The sequence below is a fragment of the Silene latifolia genome, chromosome 9, assembly GCF_048544455.1.
Source record: "Silene latifolia isolate original U9 population chromosome 9, ASM4854445v1, whole genome shotgun sequence".
NCBI classification, from domain to species: domain Eukaryota; kingdom Viridiplantae; phylum Streptophyta; class Magnoliopsida; order Caryophyllales; family Caryophyllaceae; genus Silene; species Silene latifolia.
The window spans coordinates 16,765,475-16,778,015 of record NC_133534.1 but is presented as its reverse complement, the minus strand read 5'-3'; positions in this window follow the sequence as shown (position 1 = coordinate 16,778,015).

Genomic DNA, 12,541 nt, shown 5'->3' with positions numbered 1-12,541 from the left:
ATATATATGCAATTAGGTTTTTTTAATCTTAAGGTCAAACTCTTAAGTTTGACCTAATTTATTACACTAAGGAGTACTTTAAATTCAACTAAACTCTTATGGGATACCCACCCCATAGTTAACCATTAACAAAAAAAAATGATTATTTCCACTTTGGTGCCCTAAGGTTTAGCCTAATTTCACTTTAGTGCCCTGAGGTTTGCATAATTACACTTTGATGCCTTGAGGTCTACTTCCCACTTAAGTGACATATACATAACATTCTTAATATTTTATACTCCCTCCATCATCTTTTATCTCCTTGGCCACTTCTCTAATATATGTGAGAGAATTTTATTGAAATGAGAAGATAAAAGATAATAGAGGGGGTACTAAAAAAATATTTTGAACATAACAAATCAAACATTTTTTGCAATATTACTATGTTGTATGCAGTTTAATATCCAATTTTGCACTTCATTTTACTGAAAATATAATTACTTAAGATAAAAGTTGACTATTAAATGTTTTAGGCCACCAAAATGAAATTTTATTCAAAACTCAGGTTAACAAAGTGGAAGTAGTTGAAACCTTAGCACACTAAAGTGGAATTATGCAAACCCCATGGCACTAAAGTGGAATTAACCCAAATCTCAGGGACTAAATGGAAATTTTCCAAAAAAAAAACACCTTTGAAAAGCTACCGTAAAAACTATTGCACTTTTAAATATACAATCAGTACATGACAAAATAATAACCAGCCATTCGCAAACTGCGGTAAATAATTAAGTGAATAAAAACACATATAAGAATTGGAATTTAAAAAGTAAAAATTGATCTAACCGAATAATTTTGTATATTTGGTAGTTCAATATATTTTTAACTTCTATTATGGATTTGAGATAAATTTGAAACCAGCTTGAAAAAAAATTTCGGTGGTATAATAGTAGATTATATATAGTTCTAGCAATTTGTATATATATTTATATTGACTTATTCATAGTTAGCTGGTTCTTGAATTATTACTCCGCATAAAATCGAAATTCTTGACTTTGTTCATTTGTATTTAATTTTTTGGCTCATTTGACAAAATCTATATGAGACTTATTTAATATTTTTAAATGGTAGCTCAATTTTTTTAATCTTATGTGAATATTATTGGTAATCTAATCATACACATTTGACACGTTATAGAAAGTCAGAGTTAAAACTATTTCATGCCATCGTTGAAGTTGTTTATTTCTAATATTGTCATTGTAGAAATTTTTCTCTGTCAAATGCTAAGTAAATATCATTATTCTTTACCTCCTTTTCCTATTTTGACATGTTACTTTTTCATGAAGTATTTTTTTTAAAATAAAGTTTAGCCTTTTCCTAAGATTTTTGTGTAAGACAATTACAGGTTTGGTTATAATTACCAACTCGAATCTTTTGTAAATCTTTTAAATATTCAAAAAAGTTTCTAAATAAAATTATCTTTATTACTACATGAATTATTTCACCAAATAGTTAAAATCGAAAAACTTAGATTTTTGACAATATTTATGTTCCGGGTGTAATTCCAGAGCAGATATCTATTACCACTCGTGGCTTGTAGAATGATGTCCTTGCTTGAATCCTCCTCTGACCTCTCCTGAAACGATGAACAAACTGAGGGCTCGACTCTGGCCGAGCGTACTCACTCCGACGCTCAAGTCAGTAAACTTAAAGGATTAAGTAAGTGTTGCTTGGCTAAGTATATTGTAGAGAGATAAAGGAAGATATTACCAGATGAATAGTGATTCTTAGGTTCAATCGTGGATCCTTTCCTCAATGAGGGTTGAGGAGTATTTATAGACTTTCGCCTTTTGTCATGTAGTGGCCAAGTGGCCAAGTGGCTAGCAGGCGGAAAGACTGTTCTACCCTCGGCCGATGGACCCATGGCAGGCCGGCCGAGGGGTCTTGGATATGTGCCCCGGCTGGCTAGTTGCCTGGCCGAGACCCAAGAGACAGGCCGATGGGCTGCATCGGCTAGGCTGTCTAAGTCGTTGACTTGCTGTCTTTTGGCTTTGACCTTGCTCAATATGTTGACTTGGTCAGCGGTGCAGAATATGCCCCATCAATTTGCCCCCAGCGTAGTCTATGCCGTGGTATGGGCTCCGATGTACGTTGAGCGTATATTCTGCGGAAGTAATTTGCAAAAACTTTTCTGCATCGGCTTCTTCTTCTGTATCGGCTTCTTCTACCTCGGCCTGGTTCTGCTTGGGCCGTACCATATCCCCCCTCCACATGGATGTGTAAAGGGCATCCGATGTGGAAAAGAAAGTGACACTGGCCGGGACCAGGGTTGAGAGTGCCGGTTGTTTTTGATTGCCCCCGGCCGGTGCTATCTGGCTTGATTGATCATGTGGCCGGCGGAGAGCAGATACTTAGGAATTCGTTGAGGAAGATGAATAGGCAAAAAGATATGAATGGGCGTGTTGAAGACGCTTGGTCACTGTTGCATTGATTGACGTTCAACTGTTACAACGATTGACATTCCGTGGTTGCATGTCCGACACGTGTCTCTTTGCTGATTGGCTGACGCTTCATGGGCTGTGCCCTGATTGGTCCTTCTCCATGGGCTTTTCCCTATAAATAGGGCAGTTATTCCGTGAAATTGGCCACCAATTTCATTCTCCAAAATTTTCTTCTCTCTAAACTTTCAAAGGTTTCTCTCTTCAAATCTTCAGAGTCGTTGCGTCGGCTAGTGCTTTTCTTCAAGGTAACAAACAAACTTTCCAACTTTTTAACTTTGTAAGTTTTTGTTGTAAACATGTCTTCTGCTGATGCCGGGACTAGTAAACCGACGCCCGGGGGTTCCCCGTCGCGTCTTGATGGGGAGGGGATGCTAGACGCCATCCCGATAAGGTCTGGGGGCCCTAGGTCTCCTTCTCCCGAAGTCGATCCACAAATTTTGGAGGACTGGGAGGATGATGATGATGTTGACGATGACTTCGATGATGCTGAAAGGGCTCATCCTAAGGAGAGGAGGCAGTACGTCATGGATCATGGTGACGCCTGTAAGGTCCGCCTTGACCGTGCTTGGACCAATAAATTCGCCAGTTGTTCCGGCGAAACGTTTTTCGAGGGCCATTTCCATTTTGGCAGGGGATACAGAATTGTTATCCCTGAGGAGGGTCAGGCCGTCTGTTGCCCTCCACCGGGTTGCACCGGCGTGTATATGCGGCACTTGGAGTACGGGCTCCGGTTTCCGCTGAATGAACATGTTATGGCCATCATTAGATCCATGAACGTCGCCGTGGCCCAACTGCATCCGTTGGCTATTAGGACCATAGTCGGCTTTGTTTGGCTATGTCTTTTCAAGGGGGAGCTCCCAACGGTTAATTTATTTCGCCGGCTTCACCATCTCCGGCCATCGATCTCTGGCCGCGTCGGATGGTACAGTGTGCAAATGGAGCAGGGTTACGTCTCTGTTGACAAGCTTTCTTCCTGCAAAGACTGGAAAGATCGGTGGGTATACGTTGAGGTGCCGGATGACTATCCGCTGCCCCGCTCCTTCCAGCATCAAGTTAATTTGCGGTGCGAGACTAAGGCGGAGCATGACAAATGGGTCTCCCGGAAGAAGCTTAAGATTGACGTTAGCAAGGTCCCTCTTACTGCGGATGAGAAGCTGGCGATGATTCTTTTTTAGGCGGACAAGGGTGGGGTGCCGAAAAGATGGATTCCCCCAACGCAGATCATTCTTCAGGATGAGCTGCTCTGCCATGTCGGCCTCATACCGGCCCTAGCGCAGGGTGAGTGGGGTCGGTGTGAGGCCCATCTCAGCTCTCGAAGTTTTATATTCTGAACTTTGATTTATTCCTAGCTTAACTCTTGTTTTGTTTCCTTTGCAGCTCATTTTGGTTCGGACCTATCTGAGGATACCCTCCGGAGAATGGGGCTGCACAAGGATAAGACCGTTGCTGTTTTGCATCCCAAGGCTCTTGCCCATGACCGCAGAACGCCGCCGAATGATCTCATGGATCAGCAGCTGAAAGGCTTGAATATGGAGGCGGCCCAGGCGAAGGTTGTTAGTAACATAGCGCGCCGGACGCGGAAAACAAAGTCTTCGGCGGCGACGGCGTCGACGCCAGTTCCACCTCTCGTCCCCTCCGTCCAGAAGGAGACGGTGGAGATTGTTGATATTACCGATGGGGGGGACTCCGATGCGGAGGGATCTCCCCTAGTCCGTAAGAGGAAAGAGCCTGCTCCCGCAGCTGACGTTTCTGCTGCTACTGCCGACACTGCTGCCGGCGGGGAAATGCGTCCTCCAACCAAGAAGGCTAAGCATGGTACAAATCTATCATGTGACTCAGACTTAGCCGGTTCATTAGGCGCTCCTGATGACAGGCTCTCCGGTGCGTCCATGTATGTTGACACTGATGCTTTAACTGAATTTTTGTAGATCAACCGCTGTCGGCCGCCGCTCTCATTGAGCAGCAAGGGGAGGAGAACCCTGTGCAAGCTGGTGATCTAAACGTCATCATTGACTCTTCATCCCAGAAGGCTTTCCAGCTGCAGGCTGGTGATCAAAACGTCACCATTGACTCTTCATCCCAGAAGGCTTTCCAGCTGCAGGCTGGTGATCAAAATGTCACCCTTGACTCTTCATCCCAGAAGGCTTCTCCCTCCCAGCTTGTAGTGGAAGGCACGAAGTTGATCAGGAGGCTGGCGAAGTGGAACGAGCTGACCGGTGCTTATGTCATAGAGTAGGAGAAAGCCGCGGCCCAATCCGTTCTTGAGCTTAATGCCACTAAGAAGGTGGCCGTGAAGGCGAATCTGGATCTCCTCAATGAGCAGAGGCTTAGGGGAGATGCTGAGAAGGCGCTCTTGGCTGAGAGAAAACTCAGGGAGGACGCTGAAAAGGAGATCCTTGCTGAGAGAGCCAAGGCCGAGGCTGCGGCGGCCGAATCTGCAAAGCTGCTGGAGAAGTGTGACCTTGTTCAGAGGCACGCCGACCTTTATTTCCAGCAGAGGAACGAATTCAGGGACCAGTTTCAGATCCAAGGGAAGGTGATTCGGAGCAAGGAGGCCATCATCAGACAAAAGGAGGAGGACATTGAGACGCTCCAAACCGTTATGCTCCCCAACATGTGCGCCCAATACCGGGACCTGGCCGAGGAAGCTGCCAGGGAAGTGATTGGGGAGCTCTTCCCCCTTGATGGTTCCTCTCCGTGGAACAAATTTGACGAGCTATTTGACGACAAGCTCGAAGCTAAGGAGAAAGCCATGGAGGAGAAGGCCAAGGAGGAGGTGAGGGTGAAGATAGAGAAAGAGGCGGCCGCGGAGAAGGCTGCCCTTGCTGAGAAGGCTAAGGCGGCCAAGGAGGAAGCCGAGAGAATGAGGGCAGCTGAGGTTGCTGAGGCTAAGGCTGAGGCTGCTGAAGCTGAGGCTGCTAAGAAAGCTGCTGGGTTGCCCATCAAATAAGATGCTGCTACCGCTGCCGATGGCAAGCAGCAACAGGCATAGGGAGACGGACAGTCGTCACCAGGCTCACCCGGTGTCTCGGATAGCTTCAGCTGTTCGGGAGCCAATTATTAAGCCCTTCCTCCCTGCCATCTTTTGGCGCTTCAAACGACATATTTGTAACTTTTGCTTTTCTTTTCCCAGTATTTTGTACAACTTTGGTAGGTTGTGTTTTGGCTTATCCCTATGGGGACGGCCGTCGTCTGTATTCTCCTCACTTGTAACCTGTTATCATTTTTAATAAGAGTTCGTTTCTTTTGCCTCCGGCTTGGCCGAGGTTTTTACCTCATTTCTTTTTCTGGGTTGTCTTCTTGCGCTACTAGTTGAGCATCTCAACTGTATTTAACGTTTTCACTTTGCCTCTGGCTTGGCCGAGGTCTTTTCTCGTCTTCGCCTGAGTTGTCTTTTTGCGTTATTAATTGAGCGTCTCTTTTTGTTTCTGCCTCGGCCTGGCCGAGGCAGTCTAGAGTGCGTATCTCAACTGTGTTTAACGCTTCTAAGGCATGTTGACTGCTTTTGCGACTATCAACTGCGCTCTTGTCGGTGTGACAGTGTGAGCCAGCGTCTGCCTCTTAATGGTGACTGCCGCTCTTGTCGGTGTGACAGTGTGAGCCGGCGTCTACCTCTTGATAGCGGCTACCGTGTCGTCTACCACTTGGAGTGACTGCGATGGCGTCAAACCTCTTGGGGTGACTGCCGTAGCGTCTACCACTTGGAGTGACTGCGACGGCGTCAAACCTCTTGGGGTAACTGCCGTAGCGTCTACTACTTGGGGTGACTGCGACGGCGCCTGCTTCTTGATAGTGACTGCCGTGACGTCTACCACTTGGAGTGACTGCGACGGCGTCAAACCTCTTGGGGTGACTGCCGTTACGTCTACTACTTGGGGTGACTGCGACGGCGCCTACTTCTTGATAGTGACTGCCGTGGCGTCTACCGCTTGGAGTGACTGCGACGGCGTCAAACCTCTTGGGGTGACTGCCGTTACGTCTACTACTTGGGGTGACTGCGACGGCGCCTGCTTCTTGATAGTGACTGCCGTGGCGTCTACCACTTGGAGTGACTGCGACGGCGTCAAACCTCTTGGGGTGACTGTCGTTACGTCTACTACTTGGGGTGAATGCGACGGCGCCTGCTTCTTGATGGAGACTGCCGCTCTTGTCGGTGTGACAGTGTGAGCAGACGTCTGTTCAATGTCGGTGACTATGGGGAAATGAACACTTTGATGGAAGACTTGGGCGATTTTTCATTAGATATAAACATGCGTCGGGGTGCCCACAGCTGTCTTGGACACCTCCGCCGCCATACAAAGTTTTCCCCGAGGCTACCAGTGTTCTAATGGCTCATCAAAGGCACACCTTCCCAGTTAGCCGTCGGTTGCATCCATGAGGTCGCCCTCCTGTTGTAAGGATGAGCTTTTCCCCTTCTCTGACTTCTTTGCCACTTTGAGGGATTGCATGTTGCATCCTCTGGCAGATATCTGGACGTTGACCACCTCGTCCTTCTCGTCCTTGGAGATGAGCTTATGCGCTTCCCCCGATGCCGAGACATACATCGTTGTTAGGGCCCGGATGGACATCACTGCGTCGGCCTCGCTCAGAGTGACTCGGCCTATGAGAACGTTGTAGGCGGACGAGCCGTCAATGACCACGAACTCGGCTAGGACATTCTTAGCCGCATTCCCTTCGCCGAACATCATCGGCAGTCTGATTGACCCCAGGGGTACCAGGCTGGCCCCGGAGAAGCTGTACAGCGGATTGGCGCAGTGGCTCAGGTCCTTGACTTTCAGACCGAGGTTGAGGAAGCACTCCCTGAACATGATGTTCGTGTAGGCGCCTGTGTCAATCAGGCACCTCTTGACCAGGTGGTTGGATATGTCCAAGTTGACTACAAGTGGGTCGCTGTGAGGGGCGATGACTCCCTCGTAGTCCTTCCTTCCAATAGTCATATCGGGGATATTGGAAGCGGGGGTTGCTGTGTTGGGCACAAAGTTGATGGCCTGATATAATTCATTCAGGTGCCGTTTGTGCCCATGAGCGGACCCTCCGTTCTCGTTGCCCCCGATGACAACATGGATCACTCCTATCCGTTCAAAGACGGATTTCTTATCTGACCCGCTGGCATCTGTTTTCTGGCCTCTGGCAACATATTTGCTGAGGCTCCCCTTCCGGATCAGCTCCTCAATGGCATTTTTCAGATGCCGGCAGTTGTCAGTGAGGTGACCGGTGTGGCCGTGGTACTCACAGTACTGGCTCGTGTCACCGTCCCCCTTCGGCTTGGGGGGCCTTTCCCATTTCTGGCCCTCGTTTTTGCTCAGGGCGAAGACCTCGGCGGCCGATACGACCAAGGGGGTGCGATCTTTATACCGCTGCTGGTAGTACGTTCCCGAACTCCCCCCTGCACCAGCCGTGCTCTGTTTCCTAGCAGACTTGTCAGACCGTGACCTATTATTGCCACGGTGTTCTTCGTCGGACCGTGACCTGTTGCTGTCACGGCGTCCTTCATCCGGGTTGTCATCCCGGCGGCTCTTCTTTTCTGAGTGTTCGGCCTCGCTAGGGCCTACCCAGGTCTTATGATAGTCCTCCACCTTGATGGCCTGGTCGGCCATCTTTCTGGCGGCATCCAAGCCCAGGCCTCCGTACTTGATGAGCTCGTTCTTTAAGTCTCCCCTTGGGAGACCTTTCATCAGCGCGAAGGCTGCCAACTCGGGATTAATCTCCCGAATCTGCTGAACCTTGCCGTCGAACCTCTTCACATAGCTTCGTAGAGACTCGTGTTGGAATATGTGTCCTCCGACAATAATGCGATCACGACTATTGATCATGATGATCACATGTTTAAATCTCATTATAAAGAATACAATTGGGAAGTAATATTGTTACTGTCAACTGGTCAACATATATCGGTAATGATTGGCTGACTAGAGTTTGACATTACTGTCGTGTGACGGTGGTGATCAGTTGACCCCCTAGGTCATACCTATAGGGCAACACTCTTAATTGATTATTTAATTAATCGTATAATGTTACGAGTTAATTAAATTACTTGAAAATTGACGGACGATTTTGGAAGTATAATTTACGTATCATTTTGAAATGTGATTAAATGAGATACGGTCTGAGTAATTGAATTGTATCATTACTCGGATGAAATTAATGTTTAAAGAAACAATCAAAAATTGAATGAATTATTATAAATACAATCTGTTGTGATTTATAAATGGTAAAAATTTTGGCACAAGTAATTATGAAATTACTAAGTCGATTTTTGTATGTGACGTATTTTTGATGATACGTTGATTTTTAATATGTTAAAAATACATAACAAATTTATGTGACATGTGACATGTGACATATTGACAATTGACAAAAATAATATGGAATCCATATTAACTCAAGTGGGCCGAAAATTAGAGGAGTTTTAAGCTAATTATATGTTGATTATAATTAGTGGAGGGCATGATGATTACCCTAGTAACTAGCCATGCAACCCTATGGTTTATTGTAAAGAACAATTTTTCCATGCATTGGCTCTCCTCCCACTACCCTTGTCCGGTTTTTAAGAAGAGAAAAACATTGGGTTTTTCTCTTAATTTTTACCTCATATACAATAATGTAATTGTATTGTTCATTCACTTTTTACTCATCCAAAATAAGATTTCTAGAGAGATAAAAAGCTCTCTTATTCTTCCTCATAAAAACCGAAATATTCAAGTAAATATTTTGGTTCAATTTTCTACTTGATTAATATTATACTAGTATTTGTAATATTAATTAAATTAAGAGGAGCCTTGGGTATAAAGCTTAGGGAGAGATCTTACACTTAGATCTTATTCATCCATAAGGAAAAGCTCAAGATCAAAAGAGAAAGGTGATCTCTTTTGTGCCCTTAAATCCGAAATCAACAATGTAAGAACATGATTTCTCTTCTATTATATTATTTGTTTGCATGCATAAAATCCGTTTTAATTTTATGACAAATTAATTTAGACATATATGAGTATGTTATTATGTATATGAATCTACATTTCCTTCAATCGGTATCATGAGCCACGGTTTTTGCATGCAAATCGGTTAAAAGTTTTTCCGAGTTATAAAGAATAACATATAAAACTTGTATATTTTGTGTTATTATGATATATCACGAAATTCATCCATGCATGTTAATATTTCTGGTCCTAAAATGTTTTAGGATATTTTGGTTAATTTTACGGATTTTTATTGTTCATATTTTACAATAATGGCATTTAAATGTGATTTTATGAGTAAAAATGTCATTTTTGGTCTAAAATTAGCTATACTTCGAATTTTCACTTGGTTTTTGGATATGTTGTCACATATATTATTTTGAGATAACCTGTAAATTTTCATAATTTTTGGACTTGTTATGCTCGAAAAATGATTTTTTCATTATTAAATTCGGATTTAAGTGAAAAATAGGTTAATATGAGTTAAATTTCGAATCTGGTCATAGAAATTTAATATGTTGTCACATGAAATTTTACAAGATGTGTGTAAAATAATTGGCTATAAAGAAGTCTTTTTGCATGATTTATGGATTTTTGAAGAAAAATAGCATAAATAGTGACATTATTAGTGGAAAATTAATAAAACATAATCTATGACTTAGGAAAAATGTCTAATGTTGCATTTTATTATATTTTTCAGATCTAAAATTGAAAAGTTAATGAATATAATTTTTCCTCATGTTTTATGATTATTTTAGTAAAAATCGATAAACCGCAACATTGTTTTTCCGGGAAAATTTCGAAATTTTTTAACCTAAGATTTTGAACATTATGAGTGTCATGGAAATTTTCCAGAATGTTCATGAGTTCAAATTTCAAATTTTGAATTTATTTGAAATTGTGTGATTTATTTGAAGTTTAATAGCTTATTTTTGTAATTTTTAGTCCATTTATGAACAATTTTATAAAATATGGGTTAATTATGGTCAAATTATTAGTGAAGACTATATTTTGAGTCCTAAGAGGGTAGGGTAATTAACTTATGCATAAATATGAGTTTATGTATTTTTGTGATTATAAAATGTTGAAATCACGCAAATCCGTAAAAACCGAGTAATATACGATATTGGCTAATTAAAAGGCGATTTAGTATAAAATTGAGCATGTTCATACATATTATAATGCTGCATTTTCTTTATGATTATCATAATTTTAATTTATGTAATTTTTGAATTATGTAATTTTACTTAGTATGGCCTTAGATTTTAATTGGTATTTCCCGAAATGTATGGGAATACCGATTCGGTTGTAATTTTTATTGTGATCTCGTATCACCGTTTTGTAATTTAATAGATTTATTTTATTCTAGTTACAAGTGTATAATAGGAAATTATGTAATTTTATTCATTTCGGAGTTCCCAAAGACGGATTTCTTCAAGAATGGCGATACATAAAGACGGTGTTACCTCGAGATGCGTGCCACAACCGAAGTTCAAGGGACCAATGGAGTTGGTTTCCGAATATGTAATAGTTAAATAGTTTTTCTATTTTAGGAAAGGCCATACTAGGATTTATTTATCTTTATGCTTGCATTTTTATTTTATGTCACATGCATTGCTAAATCGCCATAACTAAACATGCATTGTCATTTTTATCGAGTTTATCGACCGTGTCAATTAAAATTATCGTAGTTCACCGCTTTAGTTCACTTAAAACGTGATAGATAATAAATTGACATGACCTCTCGCTAAAACAATTAATTGAGACATAGCCTTACCAAATAGTAGAAACCATGAAAACCTATTTCGCGAGGGAGTGCGCTCGGCCCCACCGGGGTACAAACCTTGTTACGTAGGGGAAGTGGGTGATGAATGTTAATTCACCGAATTCATGTTGATAAGGGATGTATCGGCCACACCGTGCCCAAGTTAATGTGGGTTTGGATCATGGACACATTTATTCGAAATTTTGATTGAACTCAATAAAAGTATTTGATAAGGGATGTATCGGCCCCACCGTGCCCTTGTCGATGTGTTTTGGGCTAAAGATAAATGTTAATGTAATTTTATCGACCAAGAGTTCTAAAAGTAGAATCGATTAAAGAGTTAATCCACCGAGTTATATTGATAAGGGATGTATCGGCCCCACCGTGCCCAAGTTAATATGAATTTGGATCTTGGAATCATTTATCATAGTTGGGTAGAGGTCACTATGTAAATGCTTTACTTGTTGTTTACAAGTATTAATAAAACGATAAATGTTAAGTTTTTTCCACTATTCCGTTGTTCTATTGTTCTATTTCTTTACCACAATTCATATACGATATCTTTTCGTTTTTGATTCAAATCTCCATTAAAGCATCGTAACTAAAGACAAATATGAATTTGCTTCTAAAACCTCACATGAACCATTGCTAAGGATCTCTTGCAAAGAGTATAGATTAAAGTTATTCATTATCAAACAGGTTTTTGATTCTTGACTAACACATCTATTTACAATGGATTATTTTTCATGTACTTAAATGAATTAAGTACCTTGAAGCGATAAATTGTTTTGGTAATTAGTTTTGTCAAGAATTCGTAATTGACCAAAATAACGCAACCACTTCAATGAAAGTTTTAAGACTAAAACGAACAAATGAAGAGTGAATCTTCATGAATTCAATTTTGCTTCTCAAAGCAAAGACTCATTGAATTAAGTGGGAGCATTCTCTTAAACCGTTAAGATAAGGACGAGGTTCAAGAAGTAAGGATTATAATGGAATTGATACAAGGTAATGTTAAAGGTAAAGTTGTTGAGAATGACGATACTAAACCTATCAATCCCGACCGATAAAGTTTCCATTGTCCTAAATGTTGGACACAAGAAAGGAAACTACCCCAAATTATTGAAGAATCAACAAGTTAGTTGTGGGACATCTAATGGGACCTTCTTCGTTAAATGTTTATTTGATTAAACATAATTTTGCTAGTATTACTTCGTCAATATTAGAAACCGGTGGTGGTTTTCATCATTATGTTTGACACATAGGATGATTAGAATATGACGACTAGCAACAATGAAGTCAAGAGATAGAGTAATTGTGTACTCAATCTAGTTTTTGGATTT